Source organism: Danio rerio, chromosome 1, assembly GCF_052040795.2.
Source record: "Danio rerio strain M-AB ecotype USA chromosome 1, GRCz13ab, whole genome shotgun sequence".
NCBI classification, from domain to species: Eukaryota; Metazoa; Chordata; class Actinopteri; order Cypriniformes; family Danionidae; genus Danio; species Danio rerio.
Genome location: NC_141021.1, coordinates 7302501 through 7327227, shown reverse-complemented (window position 1 = coordinate 7327227; position 24727 = coordinate 7302501). Strand labels below are relative to the sequence as shown.

Here is a 24727-nt window from a genome sequence, read left to right as displayed (position 1 = left end):
AGGCTGTTTATTCGTTTTTCTTTCTTTTTTGCTTAGTCCTCTTATACATCAGGGGTCGTCACAGCGGAATGAACCGCCAACTTATCCAGCATATGTTTTACACAGCAGATGACCTTTCAGCTCCAACCAAGTACTGGGAATCACTCATACATACTCATTCACATGTAGGAGAGTGCTGGGCACAAAGTAATGCGGGGTAAAATGTAACAGAGTTTTAAGGTATTTGCTCAGAGTTAACCATGGTATGCTTCCGAGGTTTTCACCACAGTGTCGGCAGATGTCTTCCTGAAAATTATTGAAAAATTTCAGCAAATTTTACACAGGAGAAACCAATTTGCAGCATAAAAATATTTTTTTATTATAGTCAATATATATATATGTATATATATATATATATATATATATATATATATATATATATATATATATATATATATATATATATATATATATATTTAAATCTGTGAAAGTATGTTAGTAAAATCTTGTTGTGATTATCGTCTTCTAGGATAAAAGATGGAACCATTTTGAAAGATGTAAAAAAAAAAAAAAACGCGCAGTGACTGCTAGGCAGTTTTGAGGAAAACACAACACAGCGGGGTTAGTTGTAACAGGGTGTTGCAATTAAGCCACACTATTTTGGACACTAACTAAACTAACAAAATAATTTTTGAATTTTAAGTGTAATGTTGTAAACTTTTCATAAAAAAATATTTTTAATAGACAAATATATTTGATTGCTAATACTACAAATAAATGCATTGTATAGTAATGGATAATAATCCAAATGTGTTTATCCAACAAATAAATAAATAAATAAATAAATAAATAAATAAATAAATAAATAAATAAATAAATAAACATACTGTGCTATGTAGAATAAAAATAAATTGAGCTAAGTACTGAGGAAATATAGATAATATTTGAAGTAAATTTTATTTAAATTAACTGTATGAAATCTGCATTTTTAACTACTAACCCTCTTTCTGTTACAACTTGCCCCACAGGTGGGGTAAATAGTAACATTTATACTCCTGGCACTTTTGGCATACTGCACAGAAACCAAATTGGTCCAGCGATCGTACATCCAGTGTTCATTTATAGGAGAGGCTTGTGTGTTTTGAAAAAACAAAAAAGGTTTGTCTAATCCCTTTACTTTGTTCATTACTTGGCCAAAACCAAAAAGTGTTACTCTCCCCTACTACGGCCAATTTAGTTTATTCAATTCACCTATAGGCTATAGTAGCGCATGTCTTTAGATTGTGGAGGAAGTCAGATCACCCGGAGGAAACTTCGCGTCGTGAACACGGGGAGAACATGCAGACTCTACACTGAAATGCCAACTGACTCAGCCGGAACTCAAACCAGCAACCTTCTTGCAATTACAATTACCTTAATCTTTTGACAAATGTGAGGTCGTAATAGTAAAACACCCCCTGACACCGTGTCATATAACTACACACGATAAAAGGTGTGTTTTTCGTGTTATGGGTTACTGAGTTTTGTCCAAACCGTCAGCAACAGCGACGCGCGAAATTTAAATTTTATTAACGGTTTCTGTTTTTTGCGACGTCGCGGCAAAACAACAGCATATTCAACGCGATCATTATCACCTCAGGTAGGCTACATGTGCTTTATTCAGTGTTAAATGCTCCCAATGTGCGTTTAAATATAATTATATGTGACATTTATTGCCATATACTGAAAGCAGAAGCAAATAGTTTAATTCAGATCTTTAAAATAATATAACTAGCAGACGGTTTGAAAATAAAAGTCAGAATTGTGACCCCACTCAAACCACACATTCAGTCAGCCTAGCTATGTTCTTTTAAAACAATTAAATATGCATTAATTAGAATATAACCTATTATTTCGTTGGGAATACAGTGGCTGAATGAAATGAAAATCTGGTATTTCTCATCTAGGTTTAGCCACTGCAGTTTGGAAAAGTCACGGTTTTAAAAATGCTGAAATGTTCTCTTACACCGTTTATGCGGTATATATACCTTTTTTACGGGTTTTCAGATTTTTTAAGGTAACAGTATCTCCAGCAGCAAAGAACCATCCATATCAAAAGTTCACCACATCAAGTATTTTCAATATTTCTTAAAATAAAGTATAATGTGTTCAATGAGAAAAAAAATAAATTTTTAGACATTAAAAAAGAACACATTTTGGAGAAAGTAATAACAATACTGAAGAACTTTGATATTTGTATACAAGGTTATCATCAGGCCCGGATTGGCTAATGAGGACCGGGAGAATTCCGTTTTTTGGCCGAGAGGGCCGGTGTCCCTAGCTGCTTGCACTCTCAGCAGTCGCATCTTTTTCATTTATTTATTTGACTATAGCCTCACTCTTTTTATTCATTATTTTGCTGCAGCTTTGCTCTTTTTATTTATTTTCTCGCAGACCCATGAGCAAAATGCAGCCTGCAGGTTAATGATGATGTAACTATCATTCGACCCCAAACAGCGGCACCTAAGTAAATATAAGAATTCGAACAATTAATATTAATGAATATTACACCTGCTCAATGAAAATCAGATGATTCACTACATTAATAAACATAGACATATAGACAAAAATAGACATAACTTGATCAGAGATCTAAAAAGGGGAGAAAAAGATTAAGCCATCAATAGAAGGTAATGCTGTGGTTAAGAGTTGTATGCACTGTCATAACAGTGCCGTTGTGGTCCAGTGGTCAGCACGTTGCGTTACAATGCTGCAGACACAAGTTTGAACCCCACCTGAGTAATTAATTTTTTTATTAATTTTTTCGTTTTTAGTGTTAAGAAATATAATACTGATTGGGTTACTTAAGTAGGTGTACATATTTTATTTGTATTTTTTGTGTGATTTTGTTTTTTGTGTGATATTCTGTGAAAGAATTTTGCACAGATTATATATTCAGATATTGCAGGAAAGGACTTTGTGATGTTTTTAAGAATAGTGTCAGAGATTTAGCTACTTTTTAATGTTCTCATATTTATGAAAAACATTTAAAGTTCTCAAGCAGCTGTTTCCTTGAAAAAGACGGGATAGTGTCATGATAAACCGAATTGGAAATGACATTATTTTAATATAGTCTGTCTTAAACTGAGGTGGACCGGTCTGAGGCTTGAAATTCCAGGGCTGAAAAGGAGTCCCACTCCAGTCCTGGTTATCAAACCATCAGAATCATATCCTGGCCCATGCTGCATCACATTTGGTGCAGGGCAGGCAGATGAAGTGCATGTTGCTGGAATCTTGTAGTGTCGCTTGTTGTTAGGACGTGGAGTATAACCAAAATGCCCTTATTTGTAAAACCAGCCTAAAGGCTTCCATAATTTGCCTCAGTTTGACCTCTCTCTTATTTTATTTTTTTGTGATCAACGCTTTATTGACTCTAGATTAACAAAACAAAAAGACATAAAAACAAACAAACAGGGGAGGGGAAGCAACAGACGTATCAACAATTTTCAATCTGAAAGATTTACATCGAGAAAAAACAACAACTTTACATTGTCATTTCTTTAGATAGTCCAAAATGCTGAAAGTAAAGCATTGCTATGCATCAATTGTACTGGGTCTAGCCTTATTAATTTGTGCTATTGCAGCTTCACAAGTCACTATTTTAAGGAGGCTATGAATCCAAAATGTTTTTGCACACATGTGCAGAGAAAACCAATTTTGTATGATTGCCTTCTTTGCAGCTGTAAAACCAGCAAACAGCATTCTCTTCTTTAGTGTACTTGTACAGAAAGTAGTATCATCATTGAGAAGACATAAAGCAGGATTAGACACATGATCAACTTGTAGTAAGTTTGATCTCATATTTTAAACACGGACACCTATAAATTGGATCCATCACACAATAGATGTGTGGGTCATATTGGTAAAATGTTGGCTAAATTCTACATGTAAAATGGTCCAGAGAAATTTTTACCCTTTACATGAAATACAAACACAACATAACCCTATAGTGATACCAGCTAGCTAGCAATGATCCATAATATCTTTTGAGATACAACAAGGCTTTAAGACTCAAGTCACTGTTGTCATCAAATGACATTTACCTTGTTTTGAGGAGGTAATTCAGTCATCTTTCCGATAATAAACTTCAGCTGTCTGGTACCACGGCACATAGATGGACATCCACTGCCTTTATTAGGTTGTCTTATTGACCGCAGGATATTAGCTCTCTTCATTATGCGTCTTCATTACCATTTTTCAATCCAGGTAATGCCGTAGAGATGGGAAATGGGCTAATGCTCAGTGACAGTGAAAGAAATAATGACTGGCGGTAATTTGGTAATTCCGAATCCGAAAAAGCAGTCTCACGTGCATCCTGCGCATGCACATTCAGACGCATTTATGCACAAAAGCAATTACGCATTCCCTCATTTCACTGCATTACTGTTTGTGAAGTTGCACTCCAAACACATTTAGCTGTAGCCAGTTATCCATCATGTCTGATCGTGTCATTCTGCAGTAATTGAACCCCCCGGGACACGCACAAGATATATTTTCTGGTTTATCTGCGTTTGCTTTGGTAAATCTCATTATAGCTTCCTCTTTGATAAATCAACACCAGGGTTTGTAAACAAACTGGAAATGCTTGAAAGGTTGTAATTTTACAACCATAAGCAAGGTCCGAATTTTGCATAAAAAAGCTTGAATTATGAGTATGCATAAAAAAACGTTCATGCTTAACTGAGTAGAATAAACCATAGATATATACACTAGATATCGCATAGGGACCCTGAGCATGCGTCAATAGCGCCGCCACATTGGTACAGTGCTCCCAGGACAAATGTCATTCAACCGCACTAGTCAAGACAGTGTTATTACGTGAAGATGCGGGACTTTAGCGCTGTCTACGGGTCTAGTAACGAGCAAACAAAGAAAACAAAGCACAAAGGCAGAACAATTCATAGGTAAGATTCAGTTTTTTTCTGTTTTTGAATGTTCTGAACTTTTGTGCTAAACAGGTAACAATATTGATGATAACAGTCACTTACTGCATTCACCATAAGGCAAAGCAGCTCCAACTCGCACTAAACACTAGGCTTATGCTAGTTTTGTTGAATAAAATCAGCAAACAATGCAAAAGAAATATGACAATGAGATGCTGCGCTGCCAGAAACATGCATTATTGTCGGCTAGTGACCGAGTCGTTCATAACGGAGATTTATTCACAAACGAATCGCTCCCTCCGTCAGTATGAGAAATGAAAGCAGGAGAGGATGTGTGTTTCAGGACATGATTAGATCAGATTTAACTGGGAGGGTGAATAGTACATTTCTGTACACACAAACACAAGCTTTTTGTCAGGAATGCCCGTGCGGTCACTGATCCATCAATGTAGAAAAGTGATGAAAAATTTACGTAATCAGAAAAAAAAATTACATACTAACATCCAGGAAAACTCCCGATCATAGATATATGTGTATATGTGTATATCTCTGGCTTTGGATGGCCACAGTCCTCCACTGTACCTTGGTCCCGCATTCATTTCAAAAGTGCGTTACCCTGTTCCAACATGGCGGCTCTATTGACGCAATCCTTCCAATAGACAACAACAGGGTAGGCAACATCTAATGTATATATCTATGAGAATGAACTAGGGCTGCTGAATATTGGGGCGACGCGGTGGCGCAGTAGGTAGTGCTGTCGCCTCATAGCAAGAATGTCACTAGTTCTAGGTCTTGTATCTCCAAATATGCGCATTAATTGTATTTCGTCTTCTGAGTAATGGATTATATACAAACAAAATACCCATATTAGCTTGTCTTAACGCAGCAAATTCAATTTTTTTTATATTCTGCACTCGTTTTTCAAGAATGGATGATTTTGACTTATTGAATGAAAACTCTGCTTCATTTGCAAATGTTTTATGCAATATTTCAGTTTTGCCAATAATTTGCATCTTTGGATGGAAGCATGTAGATACTGTGCTGTATTGTAGTGTGATACTGTGTAAAACGTCATAACCAAATTGCCCTTGTTTGTAAAGCTAACCTAAAAGCTTCCATAATTTGCCTCAGTTTGACGTCATATTGCAAAAATAGACACCTCTAATTTGGATCCAGCACGCAATATATGTGGGTCATATTGGTAAAATGTAGGCTAAATTCTACATGTAAAATGGTCCAGAGAAAATCTTTACCCTTTACATGAAATGCGATTACAACACTTTTGTGATGCTTGCTAGCAAGCAATAATCCATAATAACTTTTGAGATACAATTTTTTTACGACTCAAGTCACTGTTGACATCAAACGACATTTACCTTGTTTTTGGCGGTAATTAAGTCATCTTTCCTATACTAAACTTCAGCTGTCTGGTACCACAGCGTGTATCTCCAAATACGCGCGTTCATTGCATTTCATCTTCTGAGTAATTGATTATATACACACATTGGCTTGTCTTAACGCAGCAAATTCCATTTTTCTTTTTGATATTAGGCACTCGTTTTTCAAGAATGGACGATTTTGTTTGACTCATTGGATGGAAACTCTGCTTTATTCACAAATGTTTTATGCAATATTTCAGTTTTGCCCAAAATTTGCATCTTAGGACAGAAACATATAGCTACTGTGCTGTATTGTAGTGTGACACTGAGTAAAACTCAAGAGGGCGATGCCATAAAAACAGTCTGGTTAATGAGCTCGAGCGTTCGGTTCTTTATCCCCACTGAACTCCACAGCAGGGGACAGAGGAGGGCAGTTTGTCTGTGTCACATTAGCCAGAGACTAGGGAAAATAGTTGTTAACTAGGCGCAGAGCTCACAAATAATTAGGGCTGTTTATCAAACATCAGTATTGTTGTCTTTGGGGTTAGTCATTTGAACAAATTCCTAATGTTAAAGCTAAACTATGCAACATTTGCCCCTCTAGAGGTAATATAAAATGCATTTGTCTTGCAGAAGAACACTGGGTAGTTTCTTCTACAGTCCCAAAAACTCTAAAATCAGTATGTTTTGGATATTTGGGTATGAAGAACACATAGTTTTGGAAGAGATGTATTTATATTATATACTTATATTATACACTTATTTCAAGAGTTCGCCCTTAGCTGAGGATTGATTATAAAGCATGTTTTGGCATGCTGAGAGAGCCCTGAGCTCATGAGATCCTCGAGCCTGCTCCCCCCGTTGCAGGGCGAGAGAAGTGTCTGAGTTCAGGTAGGTCTCGAGAACTCCCCTGCTTGATAATGGTAAATGTAGATTATGAATAGCTATGGAGAGTGTGTGCTTAATTCAACACTTGTCTATGATGTCAATTTAGTTTAGTCAATTTACTTATGTTACATGTTTTTGGGCTGTGGGAGGAAACCGGAGAGCCCGGGGAAAACACACGTAAACACGAGGAGAACATGCAAACGCCACATAGAAATGCCTTCTTGGCCAGGTAAGATCTGAGCCAGGGACATTCTTTCTGTGAGGCAATAATGCTAACCATTGGGCCTCCGTGCTGCCCTGACAAGGAAAGGGGAGGATTAGGGGTGGAAGGTATTCTTCAAAATGAAGATGGCTAAAGTAAGATACTCAGGGTATTTATAGTGATTTAGGAATCATCTGATTGGTGAATTATGCGTTAGCTAATGAGGACCAGCTGCTATCAATCATAAGCACATGCTCCTCTCAAAATTCATTCATTCATTCATTTTCATTTCGGCTTAGTCCCTTTATTAATCCGGGGTCGCCACAGCGGAATGAAACGCCAACTTATCCAGCACGTTTTTACACAGCGGATGCCCTTCCAGCCGCAACCCATCTCTGGGAAACATTCACACACACACACTCGTACACTACGGACAATTAAGCCCACCCAATTCACCTGTACCACATGTCTTTGGATTTGTGGGGGAAACTGGAGCACCCGGAGGAAACCCACACAGATGCGTGGAGAACATGCAAACTCCACACAGAAATGCCAACTGACCTAGCCGAGGCTCGAATCAGCGACCTTCTTGCTGTGAGTCGACATACATAAGAAGTTAAAATGCACACCTATAATTCCATGACAAAAGGATGAGGCTTAAAAACTACTGTTTATAGCAATGTGAAAAAAGAGCATTTTTATTTAATTTTTTTAAATTGATCTAATATTTCCAGCCAGCTTTTAGTGAACTTGCAATATTGTCAAAAAACACAGAACTTTCAGAAGGCATCCACAAGACATTTGGCCATATGAGAAATGGTCGTGCCCAACTGAGCCAGGTTTCTCTCAAGGCCCATTGGTGAAGTTTTTCCTCGTCGGTGTCATCACTGGCTTGCAGAGTTCGGAACTTGTAGAGCTGCGCATAGATGGATTTGCTCTTCTGGACTCTCAGCAGTGAATGTTAAAACACACTAAACTGAACTGAGCTAATCTAAACTGAACTAAACTTAAACTCTAAAAACTAAACTACACTGTTTTAATTCACTATAATCTTCTATCAAGCTGCTTGGACACAATCTTTACAAATAAAGATGAATAGAATTGAATTGAGAACTTTCAATTCTCATATGAAAAAAGACCTAAATACATGCAAGGCTATTCAAATATTTAGCTCATCTTCAACTAACACAAACACTTGCAATCGGATCATCAGACAGGCCAGATCAGCGAGTAACGATCGAGTCATTAAATGTGATTACCAGCCGATAGCGATCTCTGGCGGATCATTTGGAGCATCAGTCTGTACAGTAAAAATCATAATTTCTATAGAAAGTCCCCACAAAGGTAGCATTAAAAGTGTGTGTTTGTGTGTGTGTGTGTGTGTGATTGTGACGGCAGATATTACAAGGAGACTTTAAAAGGCTTATATCAGGGGTTCCCAAACTTTTCAGCCTGCGAACCCCAATATGACGATGCCAGTGACTCGTGACCCCCAATATCCTGGCTATGAATACAGAAACCTTGCATGCAATGTCACACACACACCAAAACACCCAGGGATATTCTTCGTTTAATGTCAGTGCGGTAAATGGGCCAGAAACTTTAACCTGGTGTTATAAAATCAATCTGCTGCATCTGACGCTATTGCTGTGTCTTTAATATAATGTAATTACCACTGGGGTCGCAATCCAATAGAACCAGTAACTATAAGCTACTATAGTAACTATATAGTAATTATAAACGACTATATTTTTTCTCTTCTGTAGGTTATGGATAAAATATAGTCATTCTTATATGATTTAATAATAATAAATAGATTTTTTTAAATCACTAGGCGACCCCCCTTCATTGTCCCGCGACCCCTCGAGGGGTCCCGACCCCCACTTTGAGAACCCCTGGCTTATATTATACATGAGATTTTTTCAGTAAGTAAATCAGCAAGGGGTAAGGGAATAAAAATACAGTCTTTATAGTATAAAAACAATGGAAACTTATGGAATGTCCTCACAGTAACACAAATAAAGGTGTGTGTTTGTGCATGTGTGTATAAATTTCTTTATCTATAGGTGGCACTGTGTAGCTTAAGTCAAACAGATGCCTTTCAGGTTCAATCCCACAGTTCCCTCCAGAGCTGTAAAAAGACGGATCTCTGACAATAATGTTCTGTTTGCTCTGAAGCCTTGAAGTGAGATTTTAGCTACCCGGCCGTGGAGTGACTGGCTGCTGACCTTTTGGGCTTGTGTTTTCACACACCAGCGCTGTGCGAAACTGTACATTTATTGATTTCCTTTGTAGATGTGGAAACAGGGTCACGATTAATATTAATCAGCACAACAAGAGTGAAGAGTGTTTATAATAATGTTTTTATAATGTGTGTGTGTGTGTGTGTGTGTGTGGTTATGGTTGACTTTCCATCTAAAACATTCATCTCTAAAAACCCTTTCACTTCCACCAGTTTCATGCAGTTTGCAATTACACAAAGCATTGTAAATCACAACTAATTAAATTCACAGAGAATATATACAAATAGTAGTTTTAAAGTTAACAATTGTTTCTATAAAAACAATATATTTTAGGTGTATTGCATTATTATATGTTTTGAGAGTTTAAAAACAATTATACAGCTACAGTAAAGACTTTTGGCATGCTTATTGTGTTTCACTGATTGGTGGATTTTTTTGCAAATCATCATGGGTACTGTAGTTTTATCTTTTAGTTAAACACAATTTTACTATTAAACTCATTTGTTAAAAATTGGTTAAAATAGGTTGTATTAATGTGAACAGTATATATATAGTGTGAAGTCAGAATTATTAGCCCACCTGGATTTTTAGCCCCCCTGTTTATTTTTTCCCCAATTTCTGTTTAAGGGAGAGAAGATTTTTTCAACACATTTCTAAACATAATAGTTTGTTCTCTATCGAAAAAAATATATAGCTTAAAGGGGCCAATATAATATATATTAAAACATAATATAAAAAATATAAAAAAATATAATATCTCTTTATATATATATATATATATATATATATATATATATATATATATATATATATATATATATATATATATGTATATATATATATATATATATTAAAAAAATAATAAATAAATAAATATATATATATATATATATATATATATATATATATATATATATATATATATATATATATATATATATATATATATATATATATATTCATTCGGCTTAGCCCCTTTATTAATCTGGGGTCGCCACAGTGGAATGAACCGCCAACTTATCCAGCATATGTTATACGCAGTAGATTCCCTTCCAGCTGCAACCCATCTCTGGGTATTTATATATATACAGTTGAAGTCAGATTTATTAGCCCCCCTTATTATATATACACCGTGAGGTGTTTTTGAAAGTAATAAATAAATACATATATTTTTTATTATTTATAAGAATAATATATATATATATATATATATATATATATATATATATATATATATATATATATATATATATATATATATATATTTTTTTTTTTTTTTTTTACAGAATTTTTTGAATATTTTCTTTCATTTGGCAAAATTGGTCATGAGCTCTAAAACCAGAATATAAGAAAAGTTATCATTTTATTAAACCCCCTGGTGACATTTCAAAAACATCACTTCCAAAAGATCTTGACATTTCAGTGCATTCTCTCACAATAATGTAAGCTGAAAATACATCATTGCATCCGAAGGGTTATCGATCATTTTCAATGGGAATTGTGCAGTAAAAACAGCAGTAGGTGAAAAAACAGCACTAATAATCCTCTGTCTGCTGTAACCAAAGTCAGAATTTACAGTTTTTTTTTGGTACTCTTCCAACAGGTTTAACACTAATGAAATGTAGCACAATCACTATGAATATATACATAAAATGTTTTAAACCACTATAAGTTCCCACAATCTTAATGCCAGACTGTTTGTCCAGCTTACGGCCGTGGTGACTCCCATTCGAATGCAAATAATGCTCATATATAGACAAAATGGCTCGAGTCTGGCCTGGATCAATTGTGCCTCTGGACTCATGGCATTTATGGAAATTATGATCATAGATCAATACATCCCGCTTACTGCAACTCAATTCTAATTGATCTGTTGTTGGGGAACGGGATACAGAGGGCAAGACAGACTTTCCCTGCCTGAGAAAATGAGCTACTTTGTCTTTGCTGCGGTTTGGAAAAACACTTCAAACAGAGACGGAAGGAAAGGTTATTTCTGCCCAGAATTATTCTTGCTTTATGATAAAGAGATTATTTCATATAATAGATCCGAATGAACCCATCTAGGCCGCTTTAATCTTGCTTTCTACTATTTCGTGAGGCAGAACAAACCTAAAAGGAAGTTATTTTGCCTTCTCTTTGAGTGTAATGAGATTTGCACACATACTTTTATTGTATTTAAAGTCCCTTTAAGGAAAATCGCTTCGTCTCTTGCCATTTTGGTACTTCCACCATCATACAAGTCATGCAAATACAGCTCAATTTAGGGGATTTAGGGAAAAACTGATTGTTTTATAAATGTATTCTATTAAATGTGAGAGAAATTAATCATAATGTAACTTGTTTAGCACAAAAATGATGGAAAACTAAATAAATAAATCAGATATTTCCTTCCAGAGTAAAGACATTGCCAATGTATATAATAAAGTGCATGGGGAAAAATAAGAAATTAAACAAGATTATAGGGGGGTAAAAAGGAGAATAAAATGTGAAGTTATGCAAATAAATGATTTTTTAAAATTATCATAAATGTAATGTAAAAAATACAAGATATTCAAATAAAATATATTTATTTTATCAATATTGATTGTAATAGCTGTTGTGGTGCCTTAAATAAAAAAATAAGGAAATCTTAACCTCTTAACTGTTAAAGTGCTTAACGGTAAACACTTTACTTAACAGGGCTCTAAATTAACCTTTTTGCTTGGTAGTTTAGGAATGGCTTTTAACCACAGCGGTTTGAACTGTAGTTCTTCCGAGTGACTAAAAAGTTATCAGCATGATGGTAAAAAACTGTACATTCTAGTCAAACCATTCTTCTGCAATCTTATACCAAAAAACAGAAATAACTAATAATACACTATGGGCAATTTAGCGTATTCAATTCACCTACAGCGCTTGTCTTTGGACTCCACACAGAAATGCCAACCCACCCAGCCAGGACTCGAACCTGCAACCTTTTTACTGTGAGGCGAGAGTGCTAACCACCGAGCCACCAAAAATACATGTATTGTTTTATTATTTTTTATTAACTTGAATGCACATAACCTTTGCTTTATTTAACCAATTGAAGGTTTGCATAATTTTCTCAGCTTAAATCTGATGATTATTATGATATTGATTATTATAAATAAATGATCAAGTATATTTACTAAATGTCTAGATGCACTACATGGCAAAGCAACAATCGTTGGGCTTAATTTTCTTCCTGCACAACATCCATGCAATTATACCAATTCCTCTCAAAGCTCATCCTAGCTGAATGAATTTGTTTTCATAATGCACCTCAAAATACTTGCAATATGCGTCATAAGTGGTAACAGTGGAACTAATCTGAACACAACAATTGAAAAGAATACGCAGGTTAAAGCCTCACCTAGCTTCTTTTATCTAGAGACAATTGAGCAACATTCACTTAAAGCCGGCCTCACACTTTTCCTCTATCCTTTCATAAAGACTCTCTCGTTCTTTGAAGCTTTTCTTACCCCTCTTTCCTTCCGGTTTCTCCCAAGACCCTCATGCTACTTTTCTTCCTTTCACTATAGAAGTCAAGCGAAATCTTCCATACCATTGCTTTGAACGCTCAGCACATTCGGGGTCATTTCTGAAGCAGCACTTCAAAGACCGAGGCTAGAGTTCGTGTCATGCCAGCGGCTCCTAGATCAGGGATGCGATCCGACTGTTGAAACAAAGAAGGAGCACGTCGGTCTCATAATCTCTGTCAATACAACTTTTCTTTTGATGTGTCTGAAGGCTGAGGGATTTGTGTGTGTGAACACGTTTTCGTGGTTTAAATAGCTTAGCCTCATCAATAATAAGTCTTTTTTTATTCTTTGCGAGAGTCCATCTGTTGATATTTGTGCAAATCAGTAATAATATTACACTGTAAAAAATGCTATACTTAAAGAGAGTAACCGTGTTGTCTTTAAATTATTAGGTAATTTAACTATGGGCAGTCAACTTGACAGTTCCAAATTACAATGGGTTTACTCCGTTTTTTTAGCTACACTTAAAAATATATATTTAAATTGAGCTAAATCGGCACAATTCTTGAGTTTGTTTTTGGGACAACTTAATTGCTCAACCTAGGCTCATTCTGAAAACGCACCTCTATATACATTTCTGGAGACCGCCAAATATGTGCCAGGACTTACATGCCGAGCTAACGGGACAAACTGGAAACAGCAGGAAAGCCGTCCAAACAGAGGTCAGCTGGTTAGCGCGAATTGGAATGGCGCCATACCGCCCCATAGTGGTTATTTAAAAATACTAAATGAAACCATATGTACTTCTAGCTACATACTTCACAATTTCCAGAAATGTTTATAGGGCTACGTTTTGTAATTGCTTTATGTTCAGTTCACTTAAATTTGTAAAAACAGTTAAGCTAGCTTAATAGATTTGTGTTGGGAATTTGATGGCACCCAGCATTTTTTAACAGTGTAAAGTCAACTTGTCGCTTTTATGTCAACTCAACCAAAAATAAAAATTACCTCCATTTACTCTTCATCATGTGGGTTTAAACCTTTAGTTCCTTTCCTCAGTTGAACAGAAAATAAGATATTTAGAAAAATGTTAGGTTATGGTACCCATTAACTTTCATTTAAAAAATACCATGGAAGTCAATGAGTAAAAACACATCATTCTTCAAATTATCTTATTATAGGTGGTCAACAGAAGAAAGAAACTCAAATGTGTTTTAAACAAGTAAAGGGTAAGTAAATAAGGGCAGAATTGTTTTTTTCTTTTTTTGGGGGTGGGGGAGTGGGGTTAACTATACCTTTAAGTAAAGCAACTAATTACTTTTAACAGTGTAAAAGCAAAAAAAAAAAAAAAATTAAATTCCTTGCAAAGAATACCCGAGTAACTATTGTTTAATTCATGATTTGGAAAATATGGAGTGTAACGAAAGAATATTCTGCTCAGCCAGTGTTTCTGTTTGCTTTTGTTATTGTTGTTTTTCTTTGACCGCCTATGACTCTGAGGTCAGACAGAGAGTGGCTGAAGACTGTTAAACTCCTCTCAGTGAAATTGTTGCAGGGTTCATAGGCAGCCCTAAGAAAAAAAGAATGTGAACACAGTAATATGATGAGACTCAGGGCTCTGTTAAACCTGATTACCAGCAGAGGGTTACACAGCCCGATCTCACGAGAAAATGTAACTATTCAGTCATATGAAAATGTAAGATTTTTAAAAGGAGGCGTGGCACTAAACTCCACCCCTAAACCGAACCGTCATTAGGGAATGAGCAAATCGCTTTAAAATTTATAAAACAGATTGAACAAATTCATGCAAATTAGCCAATAAATAACACAAGTAGATAGGGATGGATAGATGGATGGACATCCTGAAGAATGGATGGATGGATGGATGGACTGAAGAATGGATAGATGGATGGATGGATGGATGGATGGAATGAGGAATAGATGGACAGATGGACTGAATAATGGATGAACTGAAAAATAGATAGATAGATAGATAGATAGATAGATAGATAGATAGATAGATAGATAGATAGATAGATAGATAGATAGATGATGGATGGATGGATGGATGGATGGATGGATGGATGGATGGATGGATGGATGGATGGATGGATGGATGGATGGATGGATGGACTGAAGAATAGATGGACAGATGGACTGAATAATGGATGAACTGAAAAATAGATAGATAGATAGATTGATAGATGATAGATAGATAGACAGACAGATAGATAGATAGATAGATAGATAGATAGATAGATAGATAGATAGATAGATAGATAGATAGATAGATAGATAGATAGATGATAGAAAGATAGAAGGATGGATAGATAAAAGAACTGAATAATGGATGGTTGGATAGACAGACAGACGGACGGACGGACGGATGGACGGACGGATGGATAGATGGATAAATGGAAGGACATGGATTGAAATTAGTGATAGATAGATGATAGATAGATAGATAGATAGATAGATAGATAGATAGATAGAAAGATAGATAGATAGATAGATAGATAGATAGATAGATAGATAGATAGATAGATAGATAGATAGATAGATAGATAGATAGATAGATAGATAGATAGAAAGATAGACTAAATAACATATAGACAGATAAGTAATGATCAGCAAATTCTTCAACAGTGCGATTTGGATCTCAAGCGGATCTTTTTTTCTTCAATCTTTCTTCACGGATGTGATTCTTTAATCGAAGCTTAATTGTTTTGATGGTGACCACTGACCCATCCTATAATTGCCTTGATTATGCCTGACCCATCATAGGGATGAAAAGATGAACAATCGCACTGACAGACCGCTAATCTGACTGTCAATATGGCTGTTTCAATGATCTGCATTTTAAATTAAAACTGGAAAAAGAGAGAATGATTTTCTCGTACACTGAAAATCTCAATTTAATAATTTTCACTTTACGCCATCCAAACAGTTCAAAAGAGCCATTAGAAGAGAAGTCAACATTAGTGCATCTCTGTGAGGACTGGTAAATGAATTAAGCTAGCAAGACAGTGCTAAGCGTCCAGCTGGCTGCAAAAAGCCGAAGCATGTATTAGCGTAGCGCATTCTCTCTGAACGTGGTGGGCATGTGTTGCACTCTCCAACAGTGTTTTTCATTGTGATAAATGAACAGTGCCATACAGTCATATTAAAGCAGCGAGTTTTCACGCCAGCCAGCTGTTCCCTCGGCTCCACAATCCCCTCAATTTAAGTTCATCACAACCTCACCAAGCCAATTCCTGTTATTAGCGGTATTACCTCCACCCTGTTTGCTTTTGTTCGAAATGTACCTCATAATTGCCCAAATCGCTGTTAGACATTTGCAGCAATTAGGCGGGAAATTAGAAGCGTCGTGCTCACTCCGGAATTGCCGTAGTTTTTCATCACAGGATTTGTTCCTAGCGTTAGCATGTCATAATGAACTTTAATTAAGCTGCTTCCCAAATGTAGCGGAAATTGCAGAGCGTGCGAGATGTATGCTAGCGAGGCGAGGAAAGATTTGTGACAATCCGCTAATTTGATCCATTAGGCACAGGTGTACATCTGCGCTAATGCTAGCGCTTCTGCCTTAGTGTCTGCCAATGTGTGAAGATTTTAGGTCGTGGCTCATTTTATTTTAATTTTTCAGCAAGGCAGGTTACACAACTGTTTTCAGGCAACCAGTAGGGTTAATAAAAACAATAATAATTCTGTTCACAGTCACGTCGCTTCAAACCTGTAGGCTAATATTGCTAAAGATATATATTTTTTATTGCTGTCATGTTGTGTCCTACTAAAAAGTATCTCAATTCTCGACCCCAACGGAGTAGGTTAAACTCCTCAGATAGAGGATGAGAGCTACAGCTACTAATGTTCTGGGCAATCTGTAAAAGCTGCCTACTGTACAGGGATTCAATACTCAGCTGTGATTCACCAATCAACCTCCTAGACAGGCTAATATTGCTAAAGAGAAATTAAAAAATAAAAATGTGCCAGAATATTAAACATAAAATAAACTGTCGTTGAAAATAAGGCTTATTCCACCAAATTCTGCTTTTTAAATGGTTTTGAATTATATTTTTGTAAATATTGAAAACAAACAAACATAAAATCTGTTGTTTTTTAGGTTGTGGCTTACTTTATTAATTTCTTTTCTTTTTTTATTTAATGGCAACCCAGGTTAAAAATACGTTTCCACACCACCAGTATGTTATTTAAAACAATACCGATGTAGTTTTAAACTTGAAGTCTAAAGGCTCGTACACACCGGGGTGCTTTTCGTTTTGCGTTTATCATCAGCATTTTTTAAGACACTTTTCCAGATTCAAACCTAATCGATTTTCACTGAGCAGAGGAGTACGCCAAATCACTCTTTGACGTTAGATGGCGCTACACAACTTTAAGCTTCTGACACCTGCTTATAACATAGAGGAAGAAGAAGAAAGTTGACATGCTTTTTTTTTTTTTTTTTTAAAAAAGCTTCTGGTGTTACTGGTGACTCGAACAAGCATGGATGTTTCAAGTCGTAGCTCTAGCGATGAAGAAATGATTATTGATTACCAGTGCAATAAGCAGCTCCACGTTCATATCGCTTCTGGGCATCTTCTTCAATGTGTGCTCTCTTTGATAGTTTTGCACCTGAGCGCCTCCAAGTGCTGTTTACTGTAACTTCAGCAGCTCCTTGCACGTGAACAAAAGTGCCAATCTGATTGGTGGAGAATGTTTTGATGCGGCGCAAACGGATTAAACTGCCTTAATCAGTCCTTTAACCCAGGGGTTCCCAAACTTTTCAGGCCGCGACCCCCAAAATGACAATGCCAGTGACTCGTGACCCCCAATATCCACTGGTTATAAATACAGAAACCTTGCATGCAATGGCACACACACACCAATGGACCCAAGTCTATTCTTCTTTTAATTTATTTTTTTTTTATGTATGAGAGCTGTAAATGGGCCACAAAGTTTAACCAGGTGTTATGAAATCTGCTGCATCTGACGCTATTGCTGTGTCTTTAATACAATGCAATTACCCCAGGGGTTGCAATCTAATAGAAGTAGTAACTATAAGCTACTATAGTAACTATATATGGTATAAACGACTATTTTTTTCTCTTCAGAAGGTCATGGATAAAATATGGTAATTCTTATGGTTTAATAAAAATAAATAGAACCACCAGTCGACCCCCCTTCATTGTCCCGCGACCCCTCGGGGGGGCCCCGACCCCCACTTTGAGAACCATTGCTTTAACCATATGAAGGCTCATTGGTCAAAGGGGTCAAAGTTTAACATGTTTGATCTTGGAAGGGGCAACAACTTTTGGAGTATCGTTGATGCCTTTACATCACATTTTCACATTATTAACATTTTATTAACAAGTTACATTTTCATTTTCGATTTAGGCATCCGCTCTGGCATTGTTTTAAATGTCTATGAGGAACAGGCAATTCTACCCTTCCTTGTAAGGTCTACACTAAACCTTTGCACTTAGATTTTTATTTTTACTGGTCGACTTTTGTTCCCAATGAAGAAGGTAGTAATCAAGGAAGATTATATTCGGCTATTAAAGTAATGATGTTTGTGCTGTAATTACTTTTATGAGGTCACTGAAGTGGGCCTACGTATGACCTGAATACACCTAACTAGTCTCTTTAATGAACAGAGAGGGCTTTGTTTTGTCTGTTTGTAGACATGGTTGAAGGCTGTTTTCATAGCTTAAAAGATGCTTTGTTCGTGAGTTAGTGATTAAAGGAACAGAGAACTGCCACAGCTGCCCATGAGAACCCACGGAGGACCTTTAAAAACAACAACAAAAAGTGTAGTCTGTATTTTATATGATGACAAATATAGAGAGGACATCATAAGACTGTAATAAGTAATGATGCTGTAATTAAAATTAAAATGAATATATGAAAATGCCAATACAAGATTAAAATTAAATAGGAATTGGTTGGAATAGTTATTTAAGTTGTAAATATTTCACATTTTTCTTTTCTTTTCTTTTATTCAAATAAAATAGCATTTTCTGAAGATAACACCAAACCTTTGAATGATAATGTAAATAATAATTAAAAAAGGACGACTTCAAAGTTTCTCTAAATCTACTACTGATTTTATTAGGTGTTTAAAGGTCTAAAGTATAAGTGAAATGTTAATATTTGATTTATTCTCTGCATGCATTTCTAAAATCGTCATTAAAGTTTTTTTGTTCATAAATATAATGATTAAATTGTCATTTGTTGTAACTGAAAATAAGTGTTATTCCAGAAAAATTGCATTATTAATAGTTGAATAGTAAACATTATATTAAACTTTGATAAGGACATAAAAATGCTTGAAATTCCCAAATTCTTTGGATTCATTTATTACATATCTGTTTGAGTTAAATGTTATATCTTTTCTATGCTATAATTGTCAGAAACTGAGGAAAGTGTTATCAGATTAACTGCTATCATTGGTATTGTAAATGAAAATAACGTGTCAAAAAGTGAATTGGACTACATTGCCTTCTCTTTTGGCATGACGCTTGATTCTATTGGAAACAGCCATTTCCCCCATCTTTTAAACTGTGGGCCAATAATTTGTTGCATTTTCTTAGTATGGAAAAAGTAAGACTTAATTTAATTCCAAGTTCACTACCATGTGGTGTCCATTCATAAATTACTTCCAAAGCCAAAACTAATTGTACTGATGTTATCTTCATTTTTTTCATCTTTATTTTTGTCTTTGTTTAGATGTGCACAATGTTAAAGCACTATGTTTGGTTTGTGTCTATGTATGTATTTGTATGTGTGTGTGTGTGTGTGTGTGTGTGTGTGTATTTATATATATATATATATATATATATATATATATATATATATATATATATATATATATATATATATATATATATATATATATATATATATATATATATATTTTTTTTTTTTAAAGGTAAAAACACTTTTGAAAATATTAGTTTTAATAACAAATTTTTACTAACTAATTTATCTTTATGTCTTAGTCTTATTTTGTACGACACTAGTATTCAACTTAAACTGGCACGCCTTAAAGGCCTAATATGTAAAATAATTTAATAAGTCATTGGTCAATTGTTTGTTCTGTAAATAATTAAGAATTATTGAAGGGCTAATAATATAATATTATTTAATATTATAATATAAAAGAAAGAATTTTATTTATTTATTTATGTTTTTTCCCAGCCAAACTAAATTAAAATGATTAAGGGGATAATAATATTGATCTAACCAATTATAAATAAATAAACAAACAAAGAAAGAAAGAAATAATTAAATTGATTAATTTATTAATTTATTTAATTTATAAATAAATAAATAAATTAATTAATTAATTAAAGTTTTTTTTTTTTACTTTTCCCCCAAAGCCAAACTAAGTAAAATATATTAAGGAGCTAATAATATTGATCTAATCAATTTTAAATGAATGAATAAATAAATAAATAAATAAATAAATAAATAAATAAATAAATAATATTTTTTATTTAAATTTAATTTTTTCTTTGTTATCCTAGCCAAAAAAAAAAAAAAAAAAAGTAACACTAAAAAATAAGAAAACAATATGTCATGGATCAAATTATGGATTCTGGGCAGATGTGTTGATGAGAATGAAATACAGCCAAGACAATGTCCTCAAAGATATCAAGTTTTTAAAAATGGTTACGGTAACCCCAGAAAATGCAATCAGTTTGATTTGTTTGTTCTGATATAGGCACTAGATGCAATTAAATACACCCACGTAAAGTGCAATGCAATCATGTTTATGCAAACTAATGCAGGGAACTGGAGCGCATGCATGCATGAAGAATTTACACGATGAACAAACATACAGTTGAAGTCTGCACTATTAGCCCTCCTGAATTATTAGCCCCCCCTGTTTATTTTCCCCCAATTTCTGCTTAACGGAGAGCAGATTTTATCAACATAAAACATTTTAATTACTCATTTCTAATAACTGATTTATTTTATCTTTGCCATGATGACAGTAAATAATATTTGACTAGATATTTTTCAAGACACTTCTATACAGCTTAAAGTGACATTTAAAGGCTTTACTAGGTTAATTAGGCAAGGTTAATAAGCAAGACAATCAAAATAAAATATTGGTTAAAGGGGGCTAAAATTATCGACCTTAACATGGTTTTTTTAAAAATGAAAAACTTCTTTAATTCTAGCCGAAATAAAACAAATAAGACTTTCTCCAGAAGAATTTTTTTATAGGAAATACTGTGAAAAAAATCCTTGCTCTGTTAAACATAATGTTTGAAGAAAAAACCTTTGACAGGAGGGCTAATAATTTTGACTCTTGACATCTTGTACCTCATCATTTAGTTTCACTGACCTGGGAAGTGTGTTTTATTTCAGTTTAACTGTGGTTTGATAAGAAGAGCAGAACTGCATCATGGGGAAGTCGAGTCTGGTGCAAATCTCCTCTCCATAAGATCAAATAAAGGAAGCTGGTTTTTCTATAAACAGACAGACAGTGTATTAAAATGACCTGTTCCCTTTGCTTCAAAAGTTCACAGAGAACAAACTGCACAGTTCCACCCAAAACAGGAAGGACTGGTGAACGATGGTAACAAAGGTATCTTTGATACATGATCCTTCTAACCCACAATACACTTTGTATATTGTAGAAATGCCATACTTAATGGTTTTGCGCAATACGCACTGAATGCAAAATGTCTGCAGTGTTGTGCTACGCTGTAAAGAAAATATTGTGCTGCCTTAAATTTATAAGTGGAATGAAATGAACTTGTCTAGTCATCTTAACTTTTAGTAGGTCAATCAAACTGACTCAAAATATGAACATAACATAAAAAAAACATGATTAACCTATTAAAATAAGTTTAAATATCAGATAACAAACCTTTGTTGTCAGTACTTACTCACACACACACACACACATATATATATATATATATATATATATATATATATATATATATATTTATATATATATATATATATGTATATATATATATATATATATATATATATATATATATATATATATATATTTATGTGTATGTATATATATATATATATATATATATATATATATATATATATATATATATATATATATATATATATATATATTTTTTTTTTTTTTTTTTTCCTTTTTAATAATTATTTTTTAGGGGTTTTCACCTTTATTTGATAGGACAGTAGAGAATTGACAGGAAAGCATGGGGAGCAGAGAGAAGGAACGGATTGGCACTGCGAGGCGGAATCGAACAGTACTCGATTTATACTGTATATATTTTTCTTTTTTTAACAAAGTAAAAAACCTCGGGTCGCCGTGAGCACTGGTGTGCATGTGTCGACGCACTAACCATACACTTGCTCATATTTTTTGTTTTGTAGTGTACACTCAGAAAATTACTTTTGCTGCTTGTTCAAACTACTTAATTAAAATGAGTTAAAACAACAAACTTCTTGAGGTAACTTAAATGATTTGTGTTGGGTCAACATGAATAAATTGTATGGAGCTCTAGTTCTAGAACACTAGTTCAGTGTAAAAAATGCAGGTTTCCACACATTCTTTCATTTTCCTTCGGCTTAGTCTCTTATTTATCAGCAGGCACCACAGCGGAATGAACCGTCAACTATTCCAGCATCTGTTTTACGACAGCACTACCTACTGCGTCACTGCGATTTATACTGTATTTATACTGTATATATTCTTTATTTAACAACCTGGCCTGACCTGGCCAAGAGGCCTGCAGCACAAGACTTGTGTCTTACAAAAAAAAAATACAGTTTAGTTATTCAGCTATACCACATTACAATAAGTTAAAAACACAAACATTGAGAAATGGACTGTTGTTGGTTGTTATGCAGAAAAGAGTGAAATTATTAAATCGGGATGAGCTCAGACCTTTTCAGTTCAGACTGAAGAGTATTCCAGAATGAGGGATGACTTAGAGCTTGCTTTCCTATATCACTTTGATCCCGGGGAACAGACAATGATATATTTCACTTGAACACCGGGACCTATAAGGAAGGGAACAAAGAAGAGCCTTGTAGAACAGACTCATCCAGATGGTGTACCTTCTTACATTCATGATCATTTTAAAAAGAGGCAACTATCAATATGTCCCTAATAATCCCTCTTACTTGCAGGCAAACTTTGTATATAAAGCAATGTATGAACAGCATAAAACAATCATTTGTTTGAGCAAGCAATTTTTTTTTTCTAGCAGGCTTCTATTTCTCCTGAGAGCATTATTTCACAATAAGGAAAAGATAAACAGCTTTTCTTCAACCAAAACCCGGGTCTCATTCTTTCTCCGTTGGCCTTTCCATGAACTCATTGAGTGTGCTATGAAATGATGCTTACTGTCTAGCAGCTTGCAACTTGCAATCGAAACAAGCCGTTTAATCAAGCCCAATCAATTAAAACACTACAGACCGAGGTTATAAGCGTGAAATGAATACTTTGCCGAGAGCGGTAAAATGATATTATGCTTCAACAACAGTGCCATGAAAAACAATATTAGCTTCATTGTTGTTTTGATCTATTGCAGGTTGTGTGTTTTTTTGGGGGGGGATTTATAACAAATTGTTTAAGGTGAACAGAAGCGTACTGAATAAACAATCCTTCTTTTTTTTACTGAATAATTCAATGTGGTTTCCAAACACCTGTGTCCGCTGTGTGAAATTTAATTCCTGCCTCACACAACTGGCCGCACCGACATCTACACACAGCATTTAATCGGATTTTAGATACAGCTGAATATCCGGGAATGTTTCAGGGATTTAAATAACGTGAAAAAAAAAAAAAAACATGGCACGGTGGATCAGTGGTTAGCACTGTCGCCTCACAGCAAGGAGGTCGCCGGTTCAAGTCCCAGCTGGGCCAGTTGGCATTTCTGTTTGGAGTTTGCACGTTCTCCCGTGTTGGCGTGGGTTTCCTTCAGGTGCTCCGGATTCCCCCACAGTCCAAAAACATGCGCTATAAATAAACTGGATGAACTAAATTAGCCATTTGTTTGGCAGTGTAGTTGAGAAACAAGTAAGTTTACCAGTTCAGAAAAGCCATATGAAGCTATTTATGTAATGCAAATGTTGAAATATGTTTGAATACAGACTGTGCTATGCTGTAAAAAAAATTCTGTGTTTTTAATAATGAAAAAATGATACGGTTAAAATCCATAAGTGCTCAACATAATTGAGTACACCCCATTTTGAAAATAAATAGATTTACATTTACATTTAGCAGACGCTTTTATCCAAAGATTTATTAATTTATCAGTGAATATAAGTCATACATTTTGGTACATTTAAATAAAACAGATTTATTAAATGGATATATCTATTAATATATTTAATAAATAATAATTTAGTCACTGAACGTCTTTGGAAGTATAAAGATAATACATTTCAATTCATGCGAAATATTGGAAAAAAATACAAAACAAAATTACATTAATATTTTACAAATTTTTTTGTTTCTCTTGAATTTTGCTCTTTTTACATTTTTATTTAATTTTTTCCCCTAACATACTGTATACATTTGGGTGGACTAATTTTAGATTCACATATGTTGAGCACGGGACTTATTTTAAATCTTGAAAAGTGGTTTGCTATTGGTGGATCTCGTGTGACTGACAGG

The 24727-nt window shown here is 34.6% G+C and overlaps 1 long non-coding RNA gene across 2 annotated transcripts in view; it reads right to left on the bottom strand.

Moving 5' to 3' along the window:
- The window catches only part of LOC147846660 (uncharacterized), a 37469-nt gene that overhangs the window by 3357 nt on the left and 9385 nt on the right, over nt 1-24727 (bottom strand). For both annotated transcript variants that reach the window (XR_015476150.1, XR_015476151.1), the window contains exons 2-4: nt 22991-23106; nt 21449-21572; nt 13096-13289 (exon numbers count right to left, since the gene is read on the bottom strand). This is a non-coding gene — a long non-coding RNA (uncharacterized LOC147846660). The remainder of the gene's footprint in view (nt 1-13095; nt 13290-21448; nt 21573-22990; nt 23107-24727) is intronic.